At 42.0% G+C, this 21,416-nt stretch overlaps 1 protein-coding gene and 1 non-coding gene across 3 annotated transcripts in view; one reads left to right on the forward strand and one right to left on the reverse strand.

The window, feature by feature from the left end:
• KAT6A (lysine acetyltransferase 6A) overlaps nt 1-21,416 on the reverse strand; it is a 108,812-nt gene that overhangs the window by 80,203 nt on the left and 7,193 nt on the right. The window lies entirely within an intron of this gene.
• LOC113885108 lies at nt 12,260-12,366 on the forward strand. The gene has a single exon (XR_003509149.1). It is a non-coding gene; the product is annotated as a U6 spliceosomal RNA (small nuclear RNA).

A 21,416-nucleotide genomic window follows, 5' to 3' on the forward strand; every position in this document is an offset into this window, starting at 1 on the left:
ATGGACTGCAGCCCACCAGGCTCCTCTGTCCATGAGATTTTCCAGGCAAGGATACTGGAGTGGGTTGCTTTTTCCTTCTCTAGGGGATCTTCCCAACCCAGGGATCGAACCCGGGTCTCCTGCACTGCAAGCAGATTCTTTACCGACTGAGCTACAAGGGAAGCCTTGAAAACTACTCAATTCTTCTGTTAAGTGTGAGAGAAGAGAGAAGCCATGAACAAGTGTGGCTGTGCTTCAATAAAACTTTATAAAGACACTGAAATTTGAATTACATATAATTTTCGCCAAGTATGAAATATTATCCTTTAAATTTTTTCAACCATTTAATAATATGTTTAAAAACATTCTTACCTCATAGGTTGTCAAAAGAAGTGGGGGCCAGTGTGGTTGGGGCTGTAAATCACCAACCTGCACACTGAGGGCAGAGCCAGAAGCGTTTGCCGCTGGACTGCAGGTGACATGTGAGAAAAAGCTGTCAGGCGCACCACCAGTCTGCTAGTTAGAGCTCCTACAGAGCTGCCCCACACACAACGCAGAGCAAAAGCACTTCTGTGAGAAGGCTGTGACTCTGGTAACGAGCTACTACGCCATTCATAGTCACTGTGCCCATGCTACAGCTATCCAAGGCCAAAATTACCAGAAAAATCAACTGAAGGCAAATATACCAGGAAAAACAGCCACATTTTTAGCTTGAGATTTAGGAAACTATGCTCTTTCTTAAAATACATACAGAGAGAAGTCTCAAGCTACCAGGGTTATTTTTTTTTTTAATATATAAAATCAAATCAACAAATATACCTTCAATCCTGAAATGCTGATGCTGATCATGAAACAGCATGATCAGTTTCTGTTTCCGTTTTATTTTGAGTGGGGCAGAGATCATAGCTGTCAGACAAGGATAGACAGGACAAAAGAACAGCAAAATAAGGAAAAAAGATACGTATGTAGATACATACACACACACACACACACAAAGACAGTCAGAGATGCGTTAGTCAGTTAGAATGAACAGATCCACATACAAGGGAGACAAAAACTGAAGCAGAATAACATACTTTGGTACATGAGATGATTAATCCTGGCTACAAATTCAGGATTAGGGTAGGTCAGATTACAGGCTCAAGCCTCTTTAATTAGCTGAGGAATCACTGTTTGTAATTCTTCAACTACTCTTTGTCCTTAAGCCTCAAGAGACAATTTCAAATGGTTGAACCACTGCATGAAGGGAGACACTATGGCAACAAGAACAGAGCAGGCTAGAAAAATGTCCAGTCAGTCAGAGATGCTCCACCGTCATCCACAAAGACACACCAAAGCCTCCTGTACGCAACACATCACACCCACAAATTATCGGTCCAATGAGGCCCCTTCTGTACTCAAGAGTCCCGACTCAAGCGAGCAGTCCTATGCTACAGGAAGCAGTACTGCAATCCACACCCCTTCAGCCCGTGCGAGCCGGGGGGCAAAAGAGCTGGGAAGCGAGGAGGGCAGATGAATGAGGAGGCAACTGCACGAACAACCTTCCGGGTACTGCAATCGCACTTAACAGCTATCCCAGGTGATCGACAGTGTTGAGACACACAGGCAGCACTTGACAACTGAACACAAAGCCCTTCTTGCCATAAATGAGGACACGGATCACTGCCACACATAAAGCAAGTAATCTGCCTGTGAGCAATAGAAAGACGAGCACTTTCTCCTCAAGGCACTTACAAATGAGCACATCTAAAGAAGCCTGCAATGACAGTTCACAACTTCCTGTAAGCTTTCTGGGGACATTTCAATTCCTAGAATATGTATTAGTCTATCTTCCGAACAGAACAACAGGTGATTAAAAAGGCTGAGCTAAACACTTATGTTTAAGAATATTTTTCTTCATTTAAAAGTTTTTCTTAAAAAAAAAAAAAAGGCACTTTGATTTAATCACAATTTTGTTTTAAACATTTTTTGTCCCTTCCAATGCCATAAAAAAACTGAACTGAACATCAATTTATTCCTGCTCCAATAATCCAAACAGCCAACAAGTCTGATGTTCATTTAAGAACTAAGAGATTGCAGAGACTTCTGCTCATGGACATACACAGACGCCCTAGCCACAGGTTTTTCTGATTGACAATGACTGGCTCCTTTCCCCCCCTTTAAATATTAATAACTCCCACAGACATTTTACTGCAAAAGCAGGCAAGAGCAAAGACTCTACCTGCCACTAACAACCAAAAGGCCAGGATCTGAAAGTATATTAGAGCCCCAGACAAAGTGTAATCGCTGTGGTTCCTAAACAGATCTCAAGGGCAGTAAGAGGTGGGAAGGTGCCTTGCCTTATACAAACAGGCTTATTTAAGCAGAGTGAAAAGGTGTAGGGTGGGGATTCCACAACGCCTTTAATGTGCTTATGTGAACTCTGAATATGCGCTGTTCGTAAACTCACTGCGACAGGGATTCCTCTGTTCTCGGAACACAAACTCAGTAACTGGTACACCAAGGAAGCAATTTGGAAAACACAACCCTCTTCTGCTTACTGTTTTAAAATCAGTATTAAAACGGAGCGATAAAAATTAACATCAAGGCTCATCAAAGATTAAATCTTTTCCTCATAACAAATATACACACACCTTATACTTAAACAGTCCTTTCCAAAACCGTGGATTTACATACACATATCCGTGAAAACACCAGCATGAGGACACGAAGCACTTTCAACATCTCTATAAAAAAAGCAACTCGAGAGACCGACAGCTACAAACACAAGAGCCAAGGTGTAAGATAAGAGTCAAAGAGAACTGCAATATGAAAGTGACTAGTCTATTATTTAAAAAAAAAAAAAGCAGGGATATTAGTGAAATTTGAGATATACAAGTAGATAGCGCTATTACAAAGGTGAGAGGTACGGGAACAGAAGAAAATTTTTCTCCAAGGGTAACATTTAAAGGTTAAAATTCTGTTCTTAATCAGGGGAAGAAACCATTTAGAAGCCTTCACATTTTTAAAGATAATAAATGCAATGATTTAATGAGCACAGTTGTTTAAAATATATTGTGTGTGCTACTAAACTATCCAAATAACTCTGGATCCCTGAGGGGGCAAAAAACACTAGCGCTTTGGTACTCATCTGTATGTCCAATCCCCCCGCTCCAGTTCTTTCCAGACTCTTGTTACCTCAATGTTTAATGTAAACATATTGTAAGTGTTCTTATTTAGATATATTTTATCATATATTAATCTTGTGCAAACAAGAAAGAAAAATGTAAGCAAAATTACGTGTCTTACACCTTTCTTGCATTCAGAGTTCACCTCTTCTGGAACACTCTCCTGTTGCGAGTCGTCCGTGCTCATTTTTTGTTGGCGGTTTTTGTTCATCTACAGCATCACTCTCTGAACCATCCGGGGTCAGTGATGCAATAATTCTTAAAGACTACTTCACTGTGGTCTCCAGAATGTTCTTCCAAGCTAGTAACCTGTTCCTCCGGGTTTGGATGTGGACACTTTCTTAACCTCACCAGAAGGCGTCCACAAAAGGTTTCCTGATAAACCAGCACTCACATTCCTTCCTCATATGCCCTTAAAATGGTCTGTGGATCCCCACATTTTCATCAGTCTCTATTCAATAGTTTAAAACACTGCTGTATTTAAAAGATACCATCAACACTGGATACTTGCTAGTACAGACTACTGACTCATCTGTACTATTTATGATGTCTGTGTGTGTGTAATGATTAAAAAGAAAAGAGAGCTTGTTGTAAAAGTGAGGAAGTTGTTAGTCTTACCACAGACTCACCTGGAGCAGGTCATCTACTTATCTACTGCCTGGCACACAGTAAGCACTCCACAGATTTAAAGATTTATTGAATGAACCCCCAACACTCTCTAGGTATCTTGATAGTACTGAGATAGAAGTTCGTGCATTTCATTCACTGTTCAATGGATATTTCAAACTATGAGCCAAGCCCCTTGACAGACACTGAAAAATAAAGAAATAAAAAGCAATTTGCTTTTAATTCCAGTAGGAGATGCAGCTAAACAGACTATCATAATCTAGGGAGAAAACCCAGCATGCCTAACATACCATGAGAATATATTTGCTATGGTCATACAGGAAGAAACTCATCTCACCAAACCAGTAATGGTAGTGGGTCGTTCAAGGAGGTTTATTAGCTATTTTTGGTTTTGTCTGGAGGAATATCTAAAAGAATGACATTCCAAACAGAAATAAATACATATAAAAACTGAAAGGCAAGAGAATGTGGTGCTTACAAGGAACTGTGATATGCTGAAAGATAGTGGGTCAAAAAGAGTGTGGCAACAGATGAAGCTGCAAAAAGGCCAAGGAGCTTGAATTTTATCCACATAGTAACAGAAATCCAACAGGCTTGAAGGTTCTAAACAACGGAAGACGAGACATTTTAGAGAGAATAATCAGACAATACAGACGTGAGCTTCAGAATGCTAGATTGGAGTCTGCCAGGTAATACAAGCTCCATGAGGGCAGGGATTTGTACCCGTTTGGTTCACTGCTCAATTCGCAGCATTTATCACGCCAGGTATCATTACCTATTTATTGGATGAATGAAGGAAAGCCAGCCGAAAGACAACTACAATAACCCAAGACAGAAAAGAACTGGGTTAAGCCATTAAATAGTAATTTATATATATACACACACACACACACACACATATATAATGTATCATTTTTTTGGCTTGTTAGTATTCCCTTCTACTGATGCAATTCAAAAAGACTAATATTACCTAAATTTTTAGGTCTGCCAAAAAAACTAAGCTAAAAGAACTACAAATATGTCGTTAAAAATTTGTTCCTAGTGGCAACATTAAATAAATCAAGATTATTTAATTTACATCTCTGCTGAAGACAAAATTATTTGAATCAACATTTACCAAGGGTTCAAAATAAGCAAAGAAAGCTATTAAGTGTTTAAAGTGAAACAAGATGAATTTAGCTTAGAGATAAAGAAATTCCTAACCAAGAGCCAGTAATATCTGGTTAGTGGATGAATGTTAGTCTCCTTCTTTACCTATTTACAAAGACAACATAGAGATACTTAGTGGAAGTCATGCAATCTCTTCTGTAAAAATAGGAATTTGGATTGAAAAAATTTCTACGACTTCAGTTCCAGAGTTAAACAACTCTTACCTCCTTACTTCTCTAGTAAGAGGCCTTATATTTGTCTGCATGTTATTTTGAGCATGCTCCTCTATCACTTTTTTTACCTCCAAGAAGATTTTAACATTCTTATGTGACAGAGACATGTTTTTCTTAATTTTTCAAGCAGATCAGAAGGGAGGGAAAGTAACATCTACTGAGGCCCTACTGTTTACCAGTTCTATCAAATAGCGTTTCTTATCATCCCCAAAACTGTGTTCAGGGTCATGATCCTACTAAGAAACTGAGGGGCAAAGAGATTATAAATTCTTTGCTCAAGATCACAACTAGTTAAGCGGCGAGACCAGAAAGCAAACTCCAGAGCTTAAATTCTATTCATCACCTTAAATGATAACTGATCTGAGTACCCAACGACGTCATTCTCCTTTGATCCAGAAATTACATGTTCTTCAATACTGGCCAGAAAAAGTAAATTATGGAAATGTTTCATTACATAGCTGTACTGAAACTCCCTAACCCCTCTTACCTGTCATAGCTTCTTTTCCAATATAAGAAAAGGATGAAATGGGCATTTGAGCTGTTCTTCAATAAGAGTATTAGGTATAATTCTTTGCCCATCTTTTCCCGATGATACACAGGACAAAAGACAATTACATGCATGATCCATTCTCAGGGGTATCACTAGGAAAATGAACATGTTCCAAGAGAACGTATTTTTTAAATAAATCATTATTACTTTAAGTTATTTTCCACACAACTTACAACGGAGTGTAATATAGGAGGTGTAATAAACAGGGTGGGCACACTGCGGCCTTCAGACCACATCCAGCCCGCCAGCGGTTCTAAAGGCAAAATCTTACAAGAAGATACGTGTGGCTGCTTTGCTCAGAGTTGGGTAGTTGTGTCAGAGACCAGAGAGTGGTCAGATAGACCAAAATACTTACTATATGGCCCTTCACAAAAAAAAAAGTTTGCCAACATCTGTTTCAGACTGACAATTCAGTTTCACCTTACATCTACTGAGAACTTCGATGACAACATATCAGACAATCCAGTTTCAGGATCTTCATAAACCTGTTTAAAAAGCAGCTTTTCACTTAGATTTTTTCAGAGTTCCCTGGACATGTCCACACTACTTCACTACTTGATTGTTTTTATTCCCGTGGCTTTCCCTTGACTGACAGCAGTGTCTCCCTAGCATTCTCATTACAACCCCAGTCCTAGCACAGTGCCTGCGACACAGGCGTTCAGGGGAAATCTGCTGAGTATCTGAAATTAAGTATATGACTTAGGACAATCAGTCAAGAGTAAAGGAGAAATTCAGTCCTACAGAAACTTGCTGCTCAAAGGGTGTTCGGTGCAGCCGTGGAAGTGTTGAGCTTGTTAGAAATGCAAAATCTCAGGCAAAGACCTGAAACTGCATTTTAAAAAGATCTCCAGATGAAAATTTGAGAAGCAGTACTATACAACATGGTGCTTAATTATATTAAAGTCCTTGGTTTGATTTTCAATATGGGCCAGGTTGCTTTGCATGATGAAAAACAACTCTAAGGCTTCATCCTTACTCTACTCTTGAACTTCAAGATACAAAATACATACTTATTTTGACAGCTTTAACAAAGGGGGTACTCTGGGTGGGGGTGGTGAGTGAGGGTTGTTAGTTTTTTGGTTGGTATTTTTACTAAAGAAGAGAGAAATACTGTTACTTAAAAACAAGGCCAAAGGAGGGATTGTCATATATTGTCCCTATTTCTACAAGAATATAACCAGAGAATATCCACCCTAACTTAAATGGATTACAGATGTGTGAAATATGTTTTTTGATCTATCTAGACGTCTGCTTCTATGTCCTGTTAAAAGTGGGTATGTGTTCATGAAAACTTCAGCCTTTAAAATATGATGGCAGTATTTTGTGGGTTAATAAATCAATTTGTTTGGTTTTGTTCTGGTATTTTCTGGAGAAAGGAGAGGGAAATCAGCACTGTTTCCTGCTGCTTATTTTTTTTAAGTGAAGGAAAAAAAAAAAGAAAGGAACCACTTGAGCCGTGACTTGCTCAAGCCTGAAACAATCTTTAATAGGCAGTTGCTGGATGCCTAAGGTGGTTACTTCTCTTCTACAGGAAAGGAACTGAAGCTCATGGAGGGTAAAGTAATTTAAAAATCAAACAATAAGTAATCGATGAGGTCAAGGTATGTGCTCTTAAATATAAGCCCTAAGCTAATCAGAATTAATATGATAATCTAGGAAGCACTTTAAACCCCTGCACCAGTTTCCCAGAGTTTCAGTTTACCTCAACTCCGAATTCACAGTGTTTTTCCTTTGGACCACTCCACCAGCCTCTACACCCTGGCACATACATACTAAAGCTATACAACCTTGGGCAAATCACTCAACCTCTATGAGCCTTTGTTTCCTCCATAAAATAGACAAGCTTCCTTAAAAGGTTGGTATGACCTAAATGTATTACCTAGCATACAGTATTTATTCAAAATTATGTGTTTTCAAATACAAGCACTTAAAAAGACTGACGAACAAGGTCATACTAAATCATATATTCCTTGCCAGGAGTAGTAAAGCGACAGGCTAAGATTTTTATGGTGGGCAAAGGGGGCTCATTCTACTCGACAGAAATCTATCGGTGTAAGTCAATGCTTACAAGAGAGATCCAGCAAAAAGACCTACATATTTTTTAAGGCAACAGTTTAAAAAAGATTTACAATGATCTCTAAAAACTGCATATTTTCAAGTAATCAGGCATAAAACAGCCTAGTAGCAGAAAGGTTCAGAGGTGGATCAGAGGTGATCAGAGGCTGTCTCTGTCACTAGGCTAGAAGAGCAAACTCCAATGAGAGTGAAAGAACCGAGTCAAAAATGGTAACAATTATACATTTATCAGACTATCAGACTGCCAAAGATCAAAAGGTCTGAAAAAACTGCTCCAAAGGGTGGAGGGAAACAAGGATTCTCATACACACACTGGGTGAATCTCCATGGGGAGAAACTTAGAAACATCAAAATTACAAAGAAAGACACACTCTGCCCAATCATTCCACTTCTAGGAATCTGTTAGTAAAACAACATACAAAGGAGGTTATTTAACTGAGTACTATTTGTAGTCACAAAAAAAACTGGAAACAAATGTCTATCAGCATGGGACTAGTTACGTGAATTACAGCACACCCACACAAAGGAACGCCACCAAACTTCATGCATTGATATGGAACACACTTCAGCTCTGTCATTAAGCAGGGAGGGGAAGAAAGGAGGGTGCGGAACAGAATGTTAAGATACACTATCAACTGTGGCGGGGGGGGGGGGGGGGGGGGGGGGGGGGGGGGGGAGATGCACAGAGAGCAGCTGCTTACAGACACACAGGTCGCTTCGGAAGGTAAAAATGAACAAAACTCACTGACGGCTCCCAGGAAGAGAACTGGTCGCCCAGGGAATTGGAGTGAGGAGCCTGCGTCTCATGGAATACTCCTCTGCTGTACTTTTTACAATTTTACGTACTAGTGAACGCATTACCTATTGGGGAAACACAATTTCTTAAACTTTTAAAAACACTACGTGGGTAACAGAACAAATATTACCCTGAAGGAAGCAGCAGAAGGCACTTTACAGCTGAGGTGTCAACTATTTGCAGAAAACATCAGAAACTGTCTCTCCCTTCAATCTATATATTTTAAGAGGATAAATGGTTTCAGCTTCTAAGTTCACTAGGAGACTTAATACTTAAAAAAAGAAGACAACAACAACCTTATTTCTATCATTCCCCTTTCCAGTTTAAACCTGACAGTTTCCACTCAACAAGCATTTTCTGAGCATCTAACAATGTGTCAAGACCTGGGTATAAGGATTAATAATACGTCTGACTTGATACATGGTTTAACAGATGTATGTAACTAAAAATGCTAAAGAAGCACCCACTTTTTTTTTTTTTTAAACGCTATCATCTTCGTGAACAAGAGGCAGCCTAATGTGGCTGAAAGAGTACTGGGCTTGAAAGAGACCTGGTTCAGGAAGAAACAGAAAATACGAACAGACCAATCACAAGCACTGAAACTGAAACCATGATTTAAAACCTCCCAACAAACAGAAGTCCAGGGCCTGACAGCTCAAACATTTAGAGAAGAGTTAACAGCTATCCTTACACTGTTCCAAAAAACCGCAGAGGAAGGAAAACCTCCAAACTCATTCTATGAGGCCACCATCGCCCTGATACCCAAACCAAAGATACCACCAAAAAAAGGAGAGAGAGAGTGAGATCTGGTTCTAGATCTATTTATTCCTTTAACTAACCACACAATTCTGAATAAGCAAAACCTGGCCACCATAGCACCTGGACTGCTTACCCTGCTACAAATACTATGTCAAAACAAAATATGGATGAAAGCAAAACCCGTTTCAATCTGTGGAACGCTTCAGAACATGTTATTACCACCCGTATAAAGTTTTGGGGGAAAAGACTTTCTCTTTTCCCTTCTCTAGCTTTCTAGGCTAACGTTAGGAGTTGTCTGCATTGCTGAAGTTATCAGAAACAAAACTGTGTGTTTTTTTCTTTCTCCAAAATTAGTAGTTGATGGAGCCAAACTACTTGTAAAGCATTCTGAGAGTAAACGATGAGTTTTTTTACTAAAAAGCACACATATAAAGTCTCATAGAGACAAAAGCAGGCATTCAACAGCTACAAAAAGGGAACTTACATAGCACATTAACCAAGGACTGATGCCCTTAAAACGGAGGGTCAGTGAGAGCAACGAGAAGCCTGGGGCGGCAGCAACAAGGGTAAAAGGGGCCAGCACAGAGTAGGGCTCCAAGAGTGCCCACAGCTGCGACGGTCACGCGGGCCACCTCTCAGCCTTCCTCCGGACGTGCTTGTCAGTGCCCTTAATTTGAAGCTGCTTGCTTAAAATCTTGGCCTATTCTTATGCAATAAAAGGAATGTGTTTACCTCTGCTAGCACCGATGTGTCCCCCACTCTGTAGAACAATGCTTCAGACACATTCTTTCTTCTACCATATAAAAGGCAAAAGGGAAGGAAGAAAGAAAAAAGACAAATGTATTCTGCTGGCTTGGAGGTTACCCTCTAAACATCAGCTCAAAGAAAGCATGATATCAAATATAAAAGCACTTTATAAAGCGCTAACTAAAGTTTGCTGGGGAGAGTGTAGCACTTCAAAAGTTAGACACGGGACTTGCTTTTTTTTAAATTCGTATTCAATTAAACGTTTGTTGTGGGCCTACAATGTTTTGCTTCTAGGCCTCTGTACATGCTGTTCCTTCTGCAGGAACCACTCTCTTTCCCACCCCACCCACTTGCTTCCCCACTTTCTAACTGCTCACATGTGACTTCCTCTGAGAAGGCTTCCCTCACCTTCCCCACCCCCTCCGCCTTTCCATGGCACACTGCCTCAGCCCTGCTTCAGTCCGCCAGAGCCCGACCACTGGAGTGTTACTGTCAGGGCTGCATCTCCCCCACTCAGGACCTGACCACTGTGCTGGCACCTGGGAGATGCTCCAGAAATACGTGCAAAGCACCAGACACTGCGTGAGGCGGATGCGGTACAGAGATGAGCAGCCAGGTCCTCCGTTCACGATCCATATGATGCAGACACTGTGTGAGGTGGATGGGGTACAGAGATGGATGGGGTACAGAGATGAGCAGCCAGATCCTCAGCTCACGATCCATATGATGCAGACACTGTGTGAGGCGGATGCGGTACAGAGATGAGCAGCCAGGTCCTCAGCTCACGATCCATATGATGCAAACGGGCTATGAGGAGGGGTATTCTGTACATCAGGGGCCTGAAGGAGGGAGTGGAGAAGAGAGCCATTCCTGGAGAACGGACTGGCTAAATCAGCCTGGAAGCAAGGCGGGTGACAGGGAACAGAGAACACGTCTAGGCTATGCCGAGGCTGTCTTCAAAGTTAAGTAAGAGCTGAGTGGTGAAGAGGTGAAAAAGGAATCTAGACAGGAGAAAAACAAAGGAGAAGAAAACACGGTGGACCTGAGGAACACCAGGTAGCTGGGAACGCGTGGCGGTTCTCAAGCCCTAGCACGCACGCCTCAGAATCAACTGGGGGGCTTATTAACCTACAAACTGTTGTGCCCCACCCCCCGTGAGTGATTCAGCAGGCGTGAGAATGGGCCAAGAATCTGTGCCTCAAACAGGTTTTCCAGGGACATCACTGCTCCTTCTGGCCCTGGGACCACCCTCAGAGCAGCACCGCATCCAGGAGCCCCAAGGGCACTGGAGCCACACGGAAGGTAAAGAGGGGGTCAAAGTTATACAAACTGCACGCCACAGAATCTGGCACTGAGGACCTTCAGCAGAGTTTTAGAAAGAGGGTAACAGGTAACATTTATACAGCACGAGGCATGTGCAGCTCAGGGCTGCGGCTACTAGTCACAGGGGGCTATTTCAATTAAATTACAAGTACAGAAAATTTAAACTTCAGTTCTACAGTCAACCAGCCACATCTCAGAGGCTCAAGAGCCATATGGCGAGTGACTACTGCTTTGAGCACAGCCGTCATCGTACAAAGCTCTATTAGACAACATTGACGTACACTCTATTAACTCCTCATATCTTCAGAGCTTCATTATGAGACAGGCACTGTATTATCCCCATGCTATAGAAAGAAATGTGGCAAAGAAAGATTAAGCAAATCATGCGAGGTGATAAAGCAAGTAGTAGCAACAGGAGATGCAAACCCAGACGCTCTGGTTCTTGAGCCTCTGTTCTTAACTGCTTCTTAATAAGATGATCCCTGAGAACCGGAAGGAGATGACACTAGGAGGAAGAAGCGGCTCGGTCAGGAGAGTGATGGTGAGGACACGCACGGAGAGGAGCGGCTGGAATGAACAAGCAGCTCCCTGAAAGAGACGCCACAGAAGTAAAGGTGCAAAGGCTGGGGATGGACTGGAGCTGAATCCCAAAGAGAGGCACATGGGTCCAGAAGGCGGCACCAGAGTTCCACCCCGCGAGGAATCAGAGTCAAGGGCAACGCCTCTCACAAAGCATGAGATCAAAAGAGCAAGCTGAGGAGGGTGATCGACTGAGAAAAGACGATACACAAGACAGAGATCCATAAGTCCAGAGATCAAAAGAGAGGTCTGGGTTAAGATATGAATTTACAGAGTGGTCACTTCAGCAGCACATACACTAAAACTGGAACGATACAGAGAAGATTAGCAAGACCCTCACTCGAGGATGACACCCAAAGTCATGAAGCATTCCATATTTGGGGCTTCCCTAGTAGTTCAAATGGTAAACAAGCTGCCTACAAGGCAGGAGACCTGGGTTCGATCCCTGGGTTGGGAAGATCCCCTGGAGAAGGCAATGGCTACCCACTCCAGTATTCTTGCCTGGAGAATCCCATGGACAGAGGAGCCTGGTGGGCTACAGTCAATGCCAAAGAATGTTCAAACTACTGTACAACTGCTCTCATTTCACATGTAAGCAAGGTAATGCTCAAAATCCTTCAAGCTAGGCTTCAACAGAATGTGAACCGAGAACTTCCAGATATACAAGGCTGATTTAGAAAAGACAGAGGAACCAGAGCTCAAACTGCCAACATCTCTTGCATCATAGGAAAATCTAGAGAATTCCAGAAAAATACCTACTTCTGCTTCAATGACTACGCTAAAGCCTTTGACTGTGTGGATCACAACAAATGGTGAAAAATCCTTAAAGAGATGGAAATACCAGACTACCTTACTTGTCTCCTGAGAAACCTGTATGCAGGTCAAGAAGCAACAGTCAGAACCAGACATGGAACGATGGACTGGTTCAAAATGGGGAAAGGAGTACGTCAAGGTTGTATATTGTCACCCTGCTTATTTAACTTATATGCACAGTACATCATGCAAAATGCCGGGCTGGATGAAGCACAAGCTGGACTCAAGATCGCCAGGAGAAATATCAACAACCTCAGATATGCAGATGATAGAACCCTAATGGCAGAAAATGAAGAGGAACTAAAGAGCCTCTTGGTGAGGGTGAATGAAAGGAGAGTAAAAAAGCCAGCTTAAAACTCACATTCAAAAAATGAAGATCATGACATCCAGTCTCAACACATCACAGCAAATAGAAGGGGAAAAGATAGAATCACTGGCATTGAAGAACAGATGCTCAAGAACCATGGTGCTAGAGAAGACTCTTGAGAGTCCCGTGGACAGCAAAGAGATCAAACCAGTCACTCCTCAAGAAAATCAACCCTGAATATTGGAAGGACTAATGCTGAAGGTGAAGCTCCAATACTTTGGCCACCTGACGTAAAGAGCTGATTCGCTGGAAAAGACCCTGATGCTGGGAAGGATTGAGGGTAGAAGAAAGTGGCGACAGAGGATGAGATGGTTGCATGATATCACCAACTCAACGGACATGAGTTTGAGCAAGCTCCGGGAGACAGTGAAGGACAGGGAAGCCTGGCATGCTGCAGTCCACGGGGTTGCAAAAAGTCTGACACAACTTAGCAACTGAACAATAAATGAATTTAGAGTCATCAGTACAGAGAAGGTATGTCTAGAGATAATTCAGGAAGGTGAAAACAATAAGGAGACAAAGAACAGAACCATAGAAAATTCAACATGTGAGCTAGAAGCAAAAGACAGAAAGCCAGTAAACTGAAAATGAATCACCAGAAAGATGAGCGGAGCGGGCAAAGACCCAGGGAAGAATTATCCCAGAGGGCCAGGGAAGAGAGAATAATCAACCAGTGCTGAGTGCTGCTGAGACATCAGGAAAGACGAAGACTGAAAACTGCCCACAAGAGCTGTTTCAAACGGTACTTAGAGCCAAAGGCAAGGCTGCAACAGATTTGGAACAATTCTAGACTTTTCCCCAAGAAGCTTCAAGGTGAAGGGAAGGAGGCAGGGTGAAGACGGAGAGAATCTGGACTTGATGGGAGAGACGTCCCCATGTCACGTGGCAAGGAGTGAAAGACGGAACCAGGCTCCCGGGCAGGAGAGGAGAGGATCCTGCACGCAAACAGAGCCGCTGCCTCTGGACGCCCCTCTCGTCTCCGGAACGGGCAGCAGAGGGGTGAACACAGGCGCCCGCGCATTTAGGGTGGGGCGGGAGGGCAAAGCTGGATGAGCTCACACGGCTGGAGACATTCCATTCTCTCCGAAGGAGGACATACGAGTATCTGTTGCAGACGAGGCAGAGGGCTGGAGAGAACACTGAACTCCTGCAGAGGGAAAGACTGCAGACACAGACATACAGTCCCAAGCAGACGACAGAGATGAGATTACAAACTTGTAAGCGGCACCCTACCACTCTGTGAGTTTGCACAGTTCTCTTCAAAATTTTCAAGTCCCACAGAAGAGCAAGGTGGTAGTGGCAGTGTAGTTTTGAGGTTGTGTCCGACTCTTTGTGGCCCCGTGGACTGCAGCCCACCAGGCTCCTCTGTCCGTGAGACTCCCCTGTCCGTGAGACTCCCCAGGCAAGAACACTGGACTGGGTTGCCATTTCTTCCTCCAGGGCATCTTCCTGACCCAGGGATCGAATGCGAGTTTCCTGCTCGACAAGGCAGATTCCTCACCACTGAGCCACCTGGGAAGCCCACAGGGAGAGAACAGTTGGCGTAATTTCAAGGTTGGGGTTTGCCAATTAGATGCGAGAGGAAAGCAAGTACCTGCAATGATAAACCATAAGGCCAAGCAATTAGAAGGAAAGCGTTCATGGGGGGATACAGCAGAATCACACAGGGAAGGTTCCTTCAAGAACATACCCCATGGGGGATCTTCATGAGATAAAAGAGCAGGTGCAGTAAGAGGGAAAAGAGAGAAAGGTGGAAAATGAGGCGGTTATGGTCAGGGACTAGAATAAAATTCGGGGGTACACTGTCCTGAGTTCAAAGTACGTTCAAGAGAGTGTTTCCTGTATTTGAATTTCAATTACAGGCAATTCCTTCCCTGCCAGTCCCATCCGCCCTCAACTCCCTCTGACAGTTCCCACCCCAGGACATGCTGGTTCTAAGCACAGGAGCAGTGGTTCTCAACCGTGGCTGCGTATCAGACGTGCAGGGAGATGTCAGCAAATAAACTGAAATCTGGGCCCCACCGCTGGAGTCTAATTTAATTGGTTTGCGTGTGTGTGCACGCATGTGTGTGTAAGTCACTTGGCTCGTGTCCGACTCTTTGGGACTCCATGGACTGTAGCCCACCAGGCTCCTCTGTCCATGGGATTCTCCAGGCAAGAATACTGGAGAGGATTGCAATTGCCTTCTCCAATTTAACTGGTTTGGTGTTTCTCTTTTAAGCCTCCTCAGGTAATTCTAAAGTGGACTTAGTATTAGAAAGAACAGAACTTTAGATTTATGTTATGTTATTTATGTCTGTTTAAAGGAAAACAGACTAGCATGGGAAGAAAAGAAAAAACTAAAATTGGGAAATGGTGAAAGAAGATCTAAACCCTACATCACACATTTAAAGATGAACAGAAAAGCCGGCAAACTACTAAAGCACAGCACTACACTCCACACACACACACACACACACACACACACACACGATGCAGTGATGTTTTCAGGAATTCTGTTATAGGTTCTAGAAAACTTAGGAGTTAAGTGCCTCACTGCAGCCAGTGAGGAAGAACAAAGACAAACCTGTGCTCTCCTAAGCAGAGAGAACTGAAAACCAACACCAAACAGCAGCCTTCCGGGTCAACTGCAGTCCCTACTCCCTGGAGGAAGGGCAGCCTACAGGGTAAGCATGAAAATCACCTTACACACACGGACCCCTCTTCTGCACAACAGGTAAAGGAAGCAGCTGTCTTCTTTCATACACACAACAATTTTACGTTTTTTTAGGCTGCCTGATTTTCTTTCTACAGCAGTCACTTTCTCCTCTCAAAGCTTTCCAACACCACTTTGCACCCACTGCAAAACTACATGTGGCACTCCTATAGTCTCTATGCTGAATTTCAACCCGAACCAAACAGTGCCATATTACCCTATCCAGTGGTGTTATAAGGCACTGTCCCCGATCTTAACTTTCATTTGCCACTCTCTAGTCCATTACAACAAAGTGAAAGTAATGCAGAGATGACGTGTTGATCATAAAAACCGAAAAAGACAAACATGACCTGCTGTCTGTTGCCTGTCCTGTAAAGTCTTGTTTCCTGGTATTACAAAACCAGGGCTTCCCTGGGGGCTCCGTGGTAAGGAATGCACCTGCCCGGGCAGGAGACGCAGGTCCTGTCTCCGGGTCAGGAAGATCTGCTGGAGAAGGAGACGGCAACCCACTCCCGTGTTCGTGCCCGACAAACCTCATGGACAGAGGAGCCTGGCGGGCTGCAGCCCACGCGGGTTGCAAAAGAGTTAAGACAGAGCAACTGAACAACAACAATTATAAAATCCAGAACCAAAATACTACGTATACATAAGACGATACACTCCTAGGCCAACCATATTTATGCCTTTAATGAAAATTACTTCATTAATTGTTAATAATAGAAAGGCTTGTCCCTCCCTTTCTATCTCAGTCTTAAATATTTTAAGTTCAAACCAACTACCCAAGTCACTCAATCATCATCCATGACTTTCTGAAAATCAGACTTAACTGCAAGTGAACATTATTTTCAAAACTCAAGGAGTATTTTATCTCTCAGTTTTAGGGTAGTTTAACATGTTCTAGTCAAGGCTATGGTTTTTCCAGTGGTCATGTATGGATGTGAGAGTTGGACTGTGAAGAAAGCTGAGTGCCAAAGAATTGGTGCTTTTGAACTGTGATGTTGGAGAAGACTCTTGAGAGTCCCTTGGACTGCAAGGAGATCCAACCAGTCCATTCTGAAGGAGATCAGCCCTGGGATTTCTTTGGAAGGAATGATGCTAAAGCTGAAACTCCAGTACTTTGGCCACCTCATGCGAAGAGCTGACTCATGGGAAAAGACTCTGATGCTGGGAGGGATTGGGGGCAGGAGGAGAAGGGGATGACAGAGGATGAGATGGCTGGATGGCATCACTGACTTGATGGACATGAGTCTGAGTGAACTCCGAGAGTTGGTGATGGACAGGGAGGCCTGGCGTGCTGCGATTCATGGGGTCGAAAAGAGTCGGACACAACTGAGCAACTGAACTGAACTGAACGTGTTCTCATAATATATTTACCTAAAACAGAAGAAAACTTTCTAATTCCTCTTCAGTCTCCCCCCACCAAAAAAACCTGTTCAACTTTCCAGAGTCTTCAAAAACTGAAACAAGCAGATTTATGTATCTGTGGTTTACAAAAACCAACAAAATTCTCTACACCAGGGTTCATCCTATGGTTTCCATCAAAGAAGAGATTTCTAACAATGTTATTTTATAGTCTTTCCTCTCTTAAAACTATAAAGCAGTACTACAGCCTAATGAAAAAAGCACAGAACTGAGAAGGGCTTGATCACATCCCCCAGATGTGATTTAACTTGCCGTGTGGCATTAAACAAAACTCATAAACCTCTCTGGACCTCAGCTTCTCTGTTTGTGAAATAAGATTAGAACCATCCTTATCCAAGACGGCTACTGGCTCCAAGTTTTACAAAATGCAGATGACTGTATTCTTTTTCTTCCTGAGAATTTATCCATACTTTGTATGCATTATTCAAAATAAAAATAATATACTTTAATAAAAACATTTAATTAAAAATTAATATAAAACACCCAAAATGTAAATAAATATATGAAATATATCATACTTGAAAAATACAACTTACTCAACACTACACAGCCAGACTTATTTTTTCACAGCAGGTCCTTTTCTGTAATTGCTAGCAGTTAAAAACTATTTTGACCCAGAATGGCATTCTGCAAACCTAAATGCTACACTCCTGTAATCTCCACGCTTAATTTCAACCCTAAACCAAATAGTGCCATGCTATGAACTGTTTCTTCACCTGTTCCCTAATGAAGCCAAAAGTATTTCTTTGGACTTGAATTTACAGAGTTATGTAAAGTGCTGATGAAAGCCATCTGTTGGGAACTTTGACATTCCTGTCAAAGGAAAAACCCAGAAGAAAAACCTAGATTTTCTTGGGAACCAGCTGCAGCTGCTGCTGCTGCTAAGTCGCTTCAGTCGTGTCCGACTCTGTGTAACCCCAAAGACGGCAGCCCACCAGGGTCCTCTGCCCCTGGGATTCTCCAGGCAAGAACACTGGAGTGGGTTGCCATTTCCTTCTCCACCAGCTGCAGCCAAAGGAGTCCAAATCCTACCCCAGCTGGAGAAGCAGAAGGTGAAGTCGCTGCAGGTTTAACTCACCTGCTGCAGACCCTGGGTGTGCTGACTCCACCCCTGAGCAGCCAACCTGTAAACAGCTTTACTAGAATGAGGCTCACAGCTGATTCCCATACATAACATTTATTTGATTCTTTAAAAAGTTTCAAAAGCATTATAAGTTTAAAAAACATTTCTCAGTTCACCAGAAAAAAAAATTTTTTAACTCTAGTTTAACCAGCAAACTTGGCACCCAGATTCAGTCCTTTCACACAGCTAAGAACCAGGTCAGTGTAATTATACTTTCACCAGTATTCTACATAGCAAGAGAAAAAAATATCTGAAGGAGAGTCTTACAACTGCAAGAGGCCTGGAATGATACAATTTTTTTTTTCCGGATTCATTACACAGTTTCTGTTATCTATCTGCTTCGTAGTATTAACATTAAATACAATGTAAAAAAGTGCTGGCCCACGTATCTGGATGAACTGAATAAAAGACTGGCAGAAGAATAAGAAAGAAGATAATATATTTGGCATACATGTATCTTCCATTTGGTGTTTTATGAGATGCCATAATGAAAATTTGTATTATTAAATAGCTATTATATAAATATACTATGCCTATAAAACTTAACCATGTAAAGTTCTTCTGAGACTTCAATAAGAAAGTACATGCTGAAGCACTCAGAACAGTGGCCAACACATGGTTAGGCCTTAACAAATGTTACCTATTAATAGTTTCTATAAGCAACTGCTTTCAGTTCCTTGGCCTCCTGATACAGGGCAAAGAAAGAAGTTAGATCATCTAAGTCTCTACTCCCAAAGCAATTTGCTGTACTATCTGATGTCTTCCTTAATTTCTTCCATTTATTTCATCAATTTAGAAGAAGCTAGCCCAAGAAAGCGGAGAAGGCAATGGCACCCAACTCCAGTACTCTTGCCTGGAAAATCCCATGGATGGAGGAGTCTGATAGGCTGCAGTCCATGGGGTCGCTAAGAGTTGGACACGACTGAGAGACTTCACTTTCACTTTTCACTTTCATGCATTGGAGAAGGAAATGGCAACCCACTCCAGTGTTCTTGCCTGGAGAATCCCAGGGACTAAGGAGCCTGGTGGGCTGCCATCTATGGGGTCGCACAGAGTCAGACACTACTGAAGCGACTTAGCAGTAGCAGCAGCAGCCCAAGAAAGAGCAAAGTGCTAGCAAGTGTGACTCCATGGTAAAGAATCTGCCTGCAATGCAGGAGACACAGGTTCGATCCCTGATCCAGGAATATCCCCTGGAGAAGGAAATGGCAACCCACTCCAGTATTCCTGCCTGGAAAATCCTATGGGCAGAGGGGCCTGGCAGGCTACAGTCCATGAGGTCGCAAAGAGTCTGACACAACTTAATGACTCAACAAGTAGCTGAGTATGGAAGTTTTGATCAGCAATGACTAAATCAAAGGTTGTTTTAGTGGCTCAAGTTTTCTCTCAGGGTATATCATGGGTTGAAAACAACCAGTGCACACAGAGCTCACAGGCTAACTTGAAGACCAAAAAATATCTGTACAACTGACTATTTAAATAAATATTGTATCACAAACATACCTCTGTCTGAGTTATTTTTAATTTTTTTTTAAAATAAGAACAAGTCTGCTGAGACAAAGTCAATTTATATTAACCAAATTTATATTTAGGGCTTCCCTGGCAGCTCAGATGATAAAGAATCTACCTTCAATGCAGGAGACCCAGGTTTGATCCCTGGGTGGGAAAGGTCCCCTGGAGAAAGGAATGGCAACCCACTCCAGTATTCTTGCCTGGAGAAGTTCATGGACAGAGAAGCCTGGTGGGCTACAGTCCACTGGGTCACAAAGAGTCCAACATGACTGAGCGACTAACATACACACACACACACATTTATATTTAACACACCTCAATAACTTGTTAGGAACAAATTTTTATTTCTGGCCAGCTTCTCCTCAGGACCCTGGACATTTAAGGGTCATCAAAAAATGGTATAAACAATGATGTAAAAATGTACAATACTGTAATTACAATTAATGTAATTAACTATAATGTAAGAAAATACAATTATTGAGATCAATCAGTTGCAAACTCGGTGACATTACAAAATCTACAATATTCACGTTGCTGTATCCTTGCCATTACTTGAAAAAAAAAGTCAGCAACATATGGTTAGGATAATTTTCTCTACAGTAATCCTTCTTCACTTAAAGACTGATACAGTTGTCATTATCCTCCATTCCTTCTCCCACAGAATTAGAATTAAAACTTGCATCTTAAAGAGTTTCCTAATAATTATACTATAAAATACACTTGCTTGCATGCTCTCATAAGGATTTTAAATTGAGAACTTTTTCCACTTTTACTACTAATTTATGTCATCTCAACTCTTCTGTAGCGTCTTCGCTTCTGGTATCTGCTATGTGTGTGCATGTTTAAGTAGACAAGCATTCTGCCAAGCAGTGAACGCACCCCTGAATTTAACAGCATGGACGATTACTATAAAGTACCATAGCAACAAAATACATGAAAACATTACCAAGCTTACATTTATAAACAATTTTATCAGATCCACTATTCTAACACATAAAATGTGAAACAATTTTATGATTAAGGCCATTTCCAAATAGCTAAATCAAAACTCTCATTCGTAACTGTCCTAACTTGAAAATATATTTCCATTCTAATCAGCATCTCTACATCAAATATCAAATTCCTGTCAAAGCCTCATTTATTCTATGCACTTAAAATGCCAAGTTCCAGTTACACAGAATAGTTTGGACTCTACTAAGAGTTTACTGCATTTCAATACAACTTATCTTAGAAGGCTAGCAATTTATCATTTAATCTTTTGGCTCCAAGTCACTCAGCTGGGTAATGACCTAAACAATAACATTGGCTGACAGTATCTTCTCTTCCCTTCCCAACTTGAATGCTTCAGCAAAATATAATTCTGTTCCACAATACTTCACAGATTAACAGTTTCCTCATCTGGCTGATCACCACAGGAGCAGTTTTCTGGATCAGTAATATGGAACATAAAATAAAGATATTCAAGTACATTGTTCTGCGTATGAAACAAACCCAGAAAT

Source organism: Bos indicus x Bos taurus, chromosome 27 (assembly GCF_003369695.1).
Source record: "Bos indicus x Bos taurus breed Angus x Brahman F1 hybrid chromosome 27, Bos_hybrid_MaternalHap_v2.0, whole genome shotgun sequence".
Taxonomy (NCBI): domain Eukaryota; kingdom Metazoa; phylum Chordata; class Mammalia; order Artiodactyla; family Bovidae; genus Bos; species Bos indicus x Bos taurus.